The sequence below is a fragment of the Chiloscyllium plagiosum genome, chromosome 10 (assembly GCF_004010195.1).
Source record: "Chiloscyllium plagiosum isolate BGI_BamShark_2017 chromosome 10, ASM401019v2, whole genome shotgun sequence".
In the NCBI taxonomy this organism is placed as follows: Eukaryota; Metazoa; Chordata; class Chondrichthyes; order Orectolobiformes; family Hemiscylliidae; genus Chiloscyllium; species Chiloscyllium plagiosum.
In genome coordinates this window covers 35,400,273-35,409,379 of record NC_057719.1, presented here as the reverse complement: position 1 = coordinate 35,409,379, position 9,107 = coordinate 35,400,273, and positions in this window count along the sequence as shown.

Sequence of the window (9,107 nt, the reverse complement as noted above, 5' to 3'; positions counted from 1 at the left end):
GAGAGGTCAGGAAGAAGATTGCAGGTTAGGAAGGCGGTGCTGAGTTCGAGGGATTTGACTGAGACAAGGTGGGGGGAGGGGAAATGAGGAAACTGGAGAAATCTGAGTTCATCCCTTGTGGTTGGAGGGTTCCCAGACAGAAGATGAGGCGCTCTTCCTCCAACTGTCGTGTTGCTATGGTCTGGCAATGGAGGAGTCCAAGGACCTGCATTTCCTGGGTGGAGTGGGAGGGGGAGTTGAAGTGTTGAGCCACAGGGTGGTTGGGTTGGTTGGTCCGGGTGTCCCAGAGGTATTCTCTGAAACGTTCCACAAACCTCCTTCCACCTATCCCCAAGTCCCTCCTCCCTACCTTTTATCTTAGCCTGCTGGACACACTTTCCTCATTCCTGAAGAAGGGCTCATGCCCGAAACGTCGATTCTCATGTTCCTTGGATGCTGCCTGACCTGCTGTGCTTTTCCAGCAACACATTTTCAGCTTCATTACACATCACAAAGTCCAGAACTGACTGGTCTCTAATGAGGTCTACCACAAGTTGCTTGTGGACATTTCACTAATTCCTTTTCTCGAAATCCATGACCAACCTGACTTTCCCAGTCCACCCGCATACTGAAATCCCTCAAGATTATTGTAATAGAGCCTTTTTAACATCCCTTTTCTATCTCCTGATTTCTTTTCTTCCCTGTATCCTGACTACTGCCAGGAATCCAATCAAGGTCTTTTTCCTTTGCAGTTGCTCAACTGTACAAATACAGTTTCTATGCCTTCCAACTCTATAATCACTTCTTGCTATTGATTTAATTTCTTACTAATAAGGCCACCCTGCCTACTCTGCTCATCTACCTGACGTTTTGATTGAATGTATATCTTTGTATAATTGGTTCCCAGTTCTGACTCACCTGTGATACCACGTAGTACTTGTGAATTAAAATCTGCACTATAAACTCATTCACCTTGCTTTGTATACTGTGTGAATTTAAGTACAACACTCAATCATGCATTGATAGCCCTTGTTCTCATAGTTGTCCCCTTATCTGTTGACAGGGGTTATACTCCTACCCTTTCCCTGCTCTCTGTCTTATTACTTGTTTTTAAATCTTTGATAACCTCTGCTGAACTTTCCCCACTTTTAATGTTTTCCATGTAACTGAAACCACCCCCACTATTTAGTTTAAAACCCTACCCACAACCTTAGTTTTGTGGTCCCAGCAAGATTCAGGTGAAGCCTGCCCCAGTGGAACAGCTCCCTCCTTCCCCAATGTGCCATGATTTCAAACCCACTTCTCCAACATCAAACTTTGAGCCAAGTTCTTACCTCTTTAGTCTTGTCGATCCTGTGTAAATTTGCTCCTGGCTCAGGTAGTAATCTGGACATGTCCATCTTTTTGATTCTGCTTTTTAATTTAGTCCCTAGCTGCTAATATTCCATCAGCATAACCTCTTTCCTCCTTCTATCTTTATTGTAGGTGCCCAAGTGGACCATGACAATTGGATCTTTCCCATCCCACTTTTAATTTTCTATGCAATCCAGATCAGATATTCCAAACACAGGCACCAGGCTGGCAATACATCCTTTGGGACTCTCAATCCTCGCCACAGACAGCAGTGTCTATGCACTGACAATACTATTCCTAATTACATTTCTCTTTTCTCCATCCTCTTGAGTGGCTCTCTGTACCATGGTACTATGGTCAGTTTGCTCATTCTCCCTAAAGCCCCACTCTCATCCACACAGGGAGCAGAATCACAAACTTGTCAGACAAGCTTAACAACTGAGGCTTCTTCAGCAATACCTCCTGATCCCCTCACCTGCCTCACTAGTAGTCATAGCTGAAAAGCTTATGCCCGAAATGTCAATTCTCCTGTTCCTTGGATGCTGCCTGACCTGCTGCGCTTTTCCAGCAACACATTTTCAGCTCTGATCTCCAGCATCTGCAGTCCTCACTTTCTCCTCACTAGTCGTCATACCCTTCTGTCCCTGACCGAATTTGAGGTCATCAATCTGAGTATGACGGTCTCCTGAAACAGTATCTAGGTAACTTTTCCCCCTCACTAATGATGATTTGTTTTCCTTGGAGCAAAGATTGTGGGGGATCCTGATAAAGATGTATAAGATTATGAGGGACATAGATGGGGGTAAACGTTTTGCTGTTTGTCCATAACCTAGAAGCATAGCTGTAAGACAAAAGGTAGTTGAGAAGAAATGTTTGGAGTGGTTTGAGTCTGGAATTCACTTCCAGAAATGGTGGCTGACACAGAAAACCTAAGATTTAAGTAGTATTTAAATTTTCACTTGCATTGCCATCACTTGTAGGGCTATGCGTCAAAAGCTAGAAAATTGGATTAATATAGTCAGATCTTTGTTGGCTGATATAGATGTGTTGGACTGAATGACCTGTTTCTGTATAGAATTTCTATAAGTATACACACAAAGGACCCTCTTATCCTGTTTACTTTTGGAATTGTACCCTTTATATTATCTCTGCATATTTGTCACATTAAAATGAATCACTTGACATTTTTCTACATTGAACTTCATCTGCCACTTGTCTCCGTCTTTTTGAAATGCTGCATAATCCTCCTCAAAGTCACACAAGAAACTCTTGCACTTCTCTACACTTTACACTACCACTATCCCAGTCTACATGTTTTAGTTCACTAATGGAACATGGGAGTTGCTGGCTGGGCCAGCATTTATTCTCCATCCCTCGTTGCTCTTAAGTTGGTGGTGCTGAGTTGGCTTCTTAAACCAGGGCGGCACAGTGGTTAGCACTGCTTCCTCACAGCGCCAAAGACCCAGGTTCAATTCCCATCTCAGGCGACTATGTGGAGTTTGCACATTCTCCCCGTGTCTGCGTGGGTTTCCTCCCGGTGCTCCGGTTTCCTCCCACAATCCAAAAATGTGCAGGTTAGGTGAATTGGCCATGCTAAATTGCCCGTAGTGTTAGGTGAAGGGGTAAATGTAAGGGAATGGGTCTGGGTGGGTTGCGCTTCGGTGGGTCAGTGTGGACTTGTTGGGCCGAAGGGCCTGTTTCCACACTGTAAGTAATCTAATCACTGCCACAGACAGACCCACGATACTGTTAGGGAGTTCCAGGATTTTAACCAAGCAATATTGAATGAATGGCAATATATTTATAAGTCTGGATAGCAACTGGTTTGGAGGAAAACTTGCAGATCTTTGTGTTGCCACATATCCTCTGTCCTAGCCCTTCTATATAGTAGTGGTTGCATGTTTGGAATGTGCTGTCCAAGAATCTTTAGTGAATTTCTGCAGTGCACCTTTTAGATGTTACACACCGCTGAATAATTAAAGTCCCCAATTCTGACCACTTAATTTTTCCAACTCTCTAATTCTTATACCTATACACTACACAATGCAATGTAATTGGACAATTTTTGTTCCTTAGTTCTAATCTCAGATTCTGAACTTGACCTCTTTCTGCTGCACCGCAATGCTCTCCTTCAATATTGCTGTCCCTCTCTTTTTTGCTTTCCTACCTCAGGCGACTCTCTGTGTGGAGTTTGCACATTCTCCCCGTGTCAGCGTGGGTTTCCTCCGGGTGCTCTGGTATCCTCCCACAGTCCAAAAATGTGCAGGTTAGGTGAATTGGCCATGTTAAATTGCTCCTAGTGTTAGGTGAAGGGGTAAATGTAGGGGAATGGGTCTGGGTGGGTTGCTCTTCGGAGGGTCGGTGTGGACTTGTTGGGCCGAAGGGCCTGTTTCCACACTGTAAGTAATCTAATCTAATCAAACAACTCTGGACTCCATGAAGTCTCATGGCATCAGGTCAAATATGGAGGAAGAAAATTTGCTCCTGATAAAACACTTTGTACTCTTTCATGTTCAATACCATTTGCAGGAAACACTGAAGGTGGCAAGGGCACAGAATGCACTAGAGGTGGGCAAGTTCAATTCATTCACCAAGACATTGACCAAGTTTGATGAGTCAAAGAACATAAATGCTACATTGAGCTAGTGAGAGTACCAACAAGAGTACAGATCTGTGCGTTTATACAAGCAGGTCTCTTTGTTCCTCTATCGCAATGTACTTTATGCAAGGAAAGGAAACCTTTCCCCCTCCTTACTTGGTTTAATATAGCCTACATATTGTCTTTCAAAGTTCTTCCAACCAAAATGCCTCACTGTATACTTATCTGCACTGAAATTAATTTGTCAGCTACTTGAAGTAAGTTTACCATTTTAGGAATATTACCTCTGAGAAAACAGACATCTCATTAGCAGCTGAAATGGTAACCACCAATAGAAAGAGCAGCAGCTGTGGATGCCTCCATTGGAGAATATGCTGAGGTTTTCCTTGGGGAATTAGCTAATCCAGATGAGCCAGAACATGTTTAAGTTAACGGGAATCTTGTTGATTTTTTTGCCTGCTATTGGAGCAAGAGTTACAATCCTATCAGACAAGTTACCATTGCTGAAATACATATTAAATCCTACAGGAGATGAGGACTGCATTAAACAAGTGAAATTACTATCAGAATGATACATGTTTCACTACAATGAAATGCATATAAAGGAATTGAAAAGGTGCATTATTTGCTACCAAAAATCATCATTTTTGAGCCAGCAGACACATATCAACCTCATATCATCAGAAGAATTGGCGTATGATAACCTCAACTGGTCCAGTATCAAAACGGCTGTTGAAACAAACCTTTAAAGAGTCATTCATTGTCAAGAGTGTGTTGCTGAGAAAACACAGCAGGTCAGGCAGCATCCGAGGAGGAGAATCGACATTTCGGGCATAAGCCTTTCATCAGGAATGCCTGAAACATTGATTATCCTGCTCCTCGGATGCTGCCTGACCTGCTGTGCTTTCCCAGCAAAACATTCAACTCTGATCTTCAGCATCTGCAGTCCTCACTTTCTCCTACTTTATTATTATTCAGTCAAGGCATGATCAGAAGACAATATAATTGGGCTTCCTAGACTGGACGTGGAACTTAATCAGAAGAAATATTCAGTACTTATGTTAGTGTAAAAGAGCTGTTTAACATTGACAACATAGAAGAAGTCAAACTTCATAAGACAGGTGGAAATGTTCCTCTATTGTCTGAAACAGAAGTCAATACCAATGACAGAGATGGTGCTGAGGTAGCAGCAATTTATTAGTAGCAACAGAAAAGTTCACTTTGTCAGTTAAACAATAACAATGAATGATTGAAGATGCCTAGCCTGAACAACAAAATGAGGGAGATAAACTGCATATGACTGTTAGACCAACATAGATATTTCAAGGCATGACCAAGAAGAAATGTCTGATCTAAACAGCTAGAATACTGAAAAAATAATTACCTCTTCCAAATAGAAAACAATTGCCTCAAATTCAAGATATTACAAGGAACAAAGTAATATTTCAACAGAGCAGCTTCCGGGAAGGAAATTCCAGACACTAAGTGTCCTCCAGATAAACTAGTGGACAAGCCAGGACTACAATGAACAGTGTTCTCCACAAAAGATATCTGAGCTTAAGAGAGGCGGCAGCATGGATTGTGCAATCGCTGTTGGGATTGCAGAGTTAAAGACTTATTATAGTTTTGTTTTAAACAGTTATTATAGTAATTTTAGTAATATGATTTTTGTGTTTAATTAATATTTAAAAACGCAAAAAACAAAAAACTAAATCACAACTTTTTTTCGAAAGGACTGTTTTAAACACAAGCTTTTCAGGGTCTACAGCAAGTGGCTGAGTTTTATTAAATTCTAAATTCAGAAGTAAAAAATTGTGTGTGTTTTAGAGAGTTTTTTTTGTTTTGAAAAGATTTTTGAAAAGAAAACCAAACAGCTTTTTTTAAATAAGGAGTCGAGTTTTCGTTTCAGGCAATCCTACACGTGGTCAGCTTGGAGAAGATTTCTTTTCGTTGAGGAATTTATTGAAGAGCAGTCTTTTCTATTCAGTTAATCAGCTAAGTGGTTGATTTTATTTATGTTTTATGTGCTCGATATATATATATAAAATATATATTTTTCCATTTTAACATTATTTTCTGGAGGTAATGAAATATAGTTTATTTTATATGTAATTTGTTATTGCAAATTCCTTTCTTAGACTTGATGTTAAGGCCATATATATGAGGTACAGAATGAGATGGCTAGTAGATTTAGAAAGGTTATTACACAGCAGGATCAGTCAGATAGATGGGTGACTGTCGGGAAAGGTAAGAAGGTAGTTCAAAAGCCTCTGGTGGCTATTCCTCTATCAAATAGATATTCAGTTTTTGGAACTGTAAAGGGGTTAGTCTGAGGAAAATGTAAGGGGCAGTCAGTTATTGGACATGAAATGATTCACAAGTTAAGCAGCGTTTGACAAGATGGAATAGAATTATTGTTATAGGGGACTCTCCTGTTAGAATCATAGACAGGAGACTCTGTAGCAGTGATTGTAAATTTAGGATGGTTTGCTGTTTTCCTGGTGCTCGGATTAACCTCTAAAGATTTCAAGCATATTGTTAAAAGTGAGATTGAGAAACCAGGAATTATTGTACACATAGGTAGGAATGAAATTTCCAGGGAAAAAAATTGAAGCAGTACTAAATGAATTTAATAGGTTAGGTAGAAGATTAAAAAATAGACACTTAAAAGTAGTAATGTTTGGTTTACTCCCAAAGCCAAACTCAAATGAGGGAAGGAACAAAAGATTAAAAGGAGATAAATCAATGGCTGAAGAGCTGGTGCGAAGATCAGGGACTTGGATTTTGGACAACTGGAATGTCTTTTGGAACAGAAAAGACCTGTTCGAAAAGGATGAGTCTAGCCTAAACTGGAAAGAGACCAATATCTTAGCAGGGAGATTTACTCATTCCATTGAGGGAGATTTTATACTGATGGGGGCGGGGGGGGGGGGGGGGCATTGAGGAATTTTAGTTATCAGTGTACACAGAAGGATTGATGGGGAAAGTTCTGAATGTAAGGAGAGCGTCAATTAGAAAAGAAAGACAAGAGAGAGTCAGAAAATGCACTAACTTTGAAGAACTAAACTGCAGTTATTTCAATGCAAAAGGGTCTTACAGGTAAGGCTGATGAACTCAGGATATGTTTAAGAACATGGGATTGCGATGTCATAACTATTAAAGAAACTTGGCTGAGAGATGGACAAGACTGCCAGTTCAATATTCAGGTTTTAGGTGCTAAAGGAAAGAGAAAAGGAGGTGGGGGAGGGGGTGCACTTTTGATTACGGAATATGTGATAACTAGGGAAGATACTTATGAAATATCAAATGAAAATAAATAGGTAGAAATTACAAATGAAAGAAAAGGTCACTGATGGGATTGTACTAAAGCTCCCCCCCCAGTAGTAAAAGGGAAATTGAGAAACAAATATTTGGGGAGATCTCTGACATACATAAACATAATAAGGTTGTAATAATGGGGGATTTTAATTTTCCAAACATTGACTGGGGCTACCACAATGTTAAAAGTTTCGAATGAGAAGAATTTATCAAATGCATTCAAGAAAATTTTCTCTATAAATACTACTGGAGAAACTAGATCTTCTTTTGGGTAATAGGGCAGGGTTGGAATGAAGTAAAAGTAGGGGAGCACTTTGGGTCTCGTGATCACAATTCTATTAGATTCAAGCCTTCCATAAAAGTTAAGATTTTAATTGGAGTAAGGCAAATCGTAATGGCATGAGACAAAAACTTTGAAAAGTTGATTGGTGTAGACTGTTCCCAGGTAAATGGATGTCTGACAAGTGAGAGGCATTCAAGAATGTGTGTCAAGAGGCATTATGTTTCTATTAGAATGAAAGGTAAGGCTGGTAACATTAAGGAACAATGGATGAATAAAGATATTGAGGTTCTAGTCAAGAGTTAAAGAATCTTATTTTAGATAGAGACAACTAGGCTCAATTGAACCTTAATCAATCAATCTAAAGGAGTGTAGGGGCATTCGTAAGAAAGAAATCAGGAATATTTTGCATCAGTAATTACTGTGGAAAAGGATATGGAAGATATAGACTGTAGGGAAATAGATGGTGACATCTTGCAAAAGGTCCAGATTACAGAGGAGGAAGTGCTGGATGTCTTGAAATGGTTAAAAGTGAATAAATCCCCAGGACCTGATCAGGTGTAGGGTTGAAACTTTATTGCTGGAACAGCACAGCAGGTCAGGCAGCATCCAGGGAACAGGAGATTCGACGTTTCGGGCACAGGCCCTTCTTCAGGAATCCTGAAGCACAGGCTTCCTGAAGAAGGGCCTGTGCCCGAAACGTCGAATCTCCTGTTCCCTGGATGCTGCCTGACCTGCTGTGCTGTTCCAGCAATAAAGTTTCAACTTTGATCTCCAGCATCTGCAGACCTCACTTTCTCCTGATCAGGTGTACCCGAGAACTCTGTAGGAAGCCAGAGAACTCATTGCTGGGCCTCTTGCTGAGATATTTGTATCATCGATAGTCACAGGTGAGGTGCCGGAAGACTGGAGGTTGGGAAACGTGATGCCACTGTTTAAGAAGGGCAGTAAAGACAAGCCAGGGAGCTATAGGCTAGTGAACCTGACGTCGGTGGTGGGCAAGTTGTTGGAGGGAATCCCAAGGGACAGGATGTACATGTATTTGGAAAGGCAAGGACTGATTCGGGATAGTCAACATGGCTTTGTGCATGGGAAATCATGTCTCATAAACTTGATTGAGTTTTTTGATGAAGTAACAAAGAAGATTGAGGAGGGTAGAGCAGTAGATGTGAACTATATGGACTTCAGTAAGGCGTTCGACAAGGTTCCCCATGGGAGACTGATTAGCAAGGTTAGATCTCATGGAATACAGGGAGAACTAGCTCAAAGGCAGAAGACAGAGGGTGGTGGTGGAGGGTTGTTTTTCAGACTGGAGACCTGTGACCAGTGGAGTGCCACAAGGATCGGTGCTGGGGCCTCTACTTTTTGTCATTTACACAAATGATTTGGATGCAAGCATAAGAGGTACAGTTAGTAAGTTTGCAGATGACACCAAAATTGGAGGTGTATTGGACAGCGAAGAGGGTTACCTCAGATTACAACAGGATCTGGACCAGATTGGCCAATGGGCTGAGAAGTAGCAGATGGAGTTTAATTCAGATAAATGCGAGGTGCTGCATTTTGGGAAAGCAAATCTTA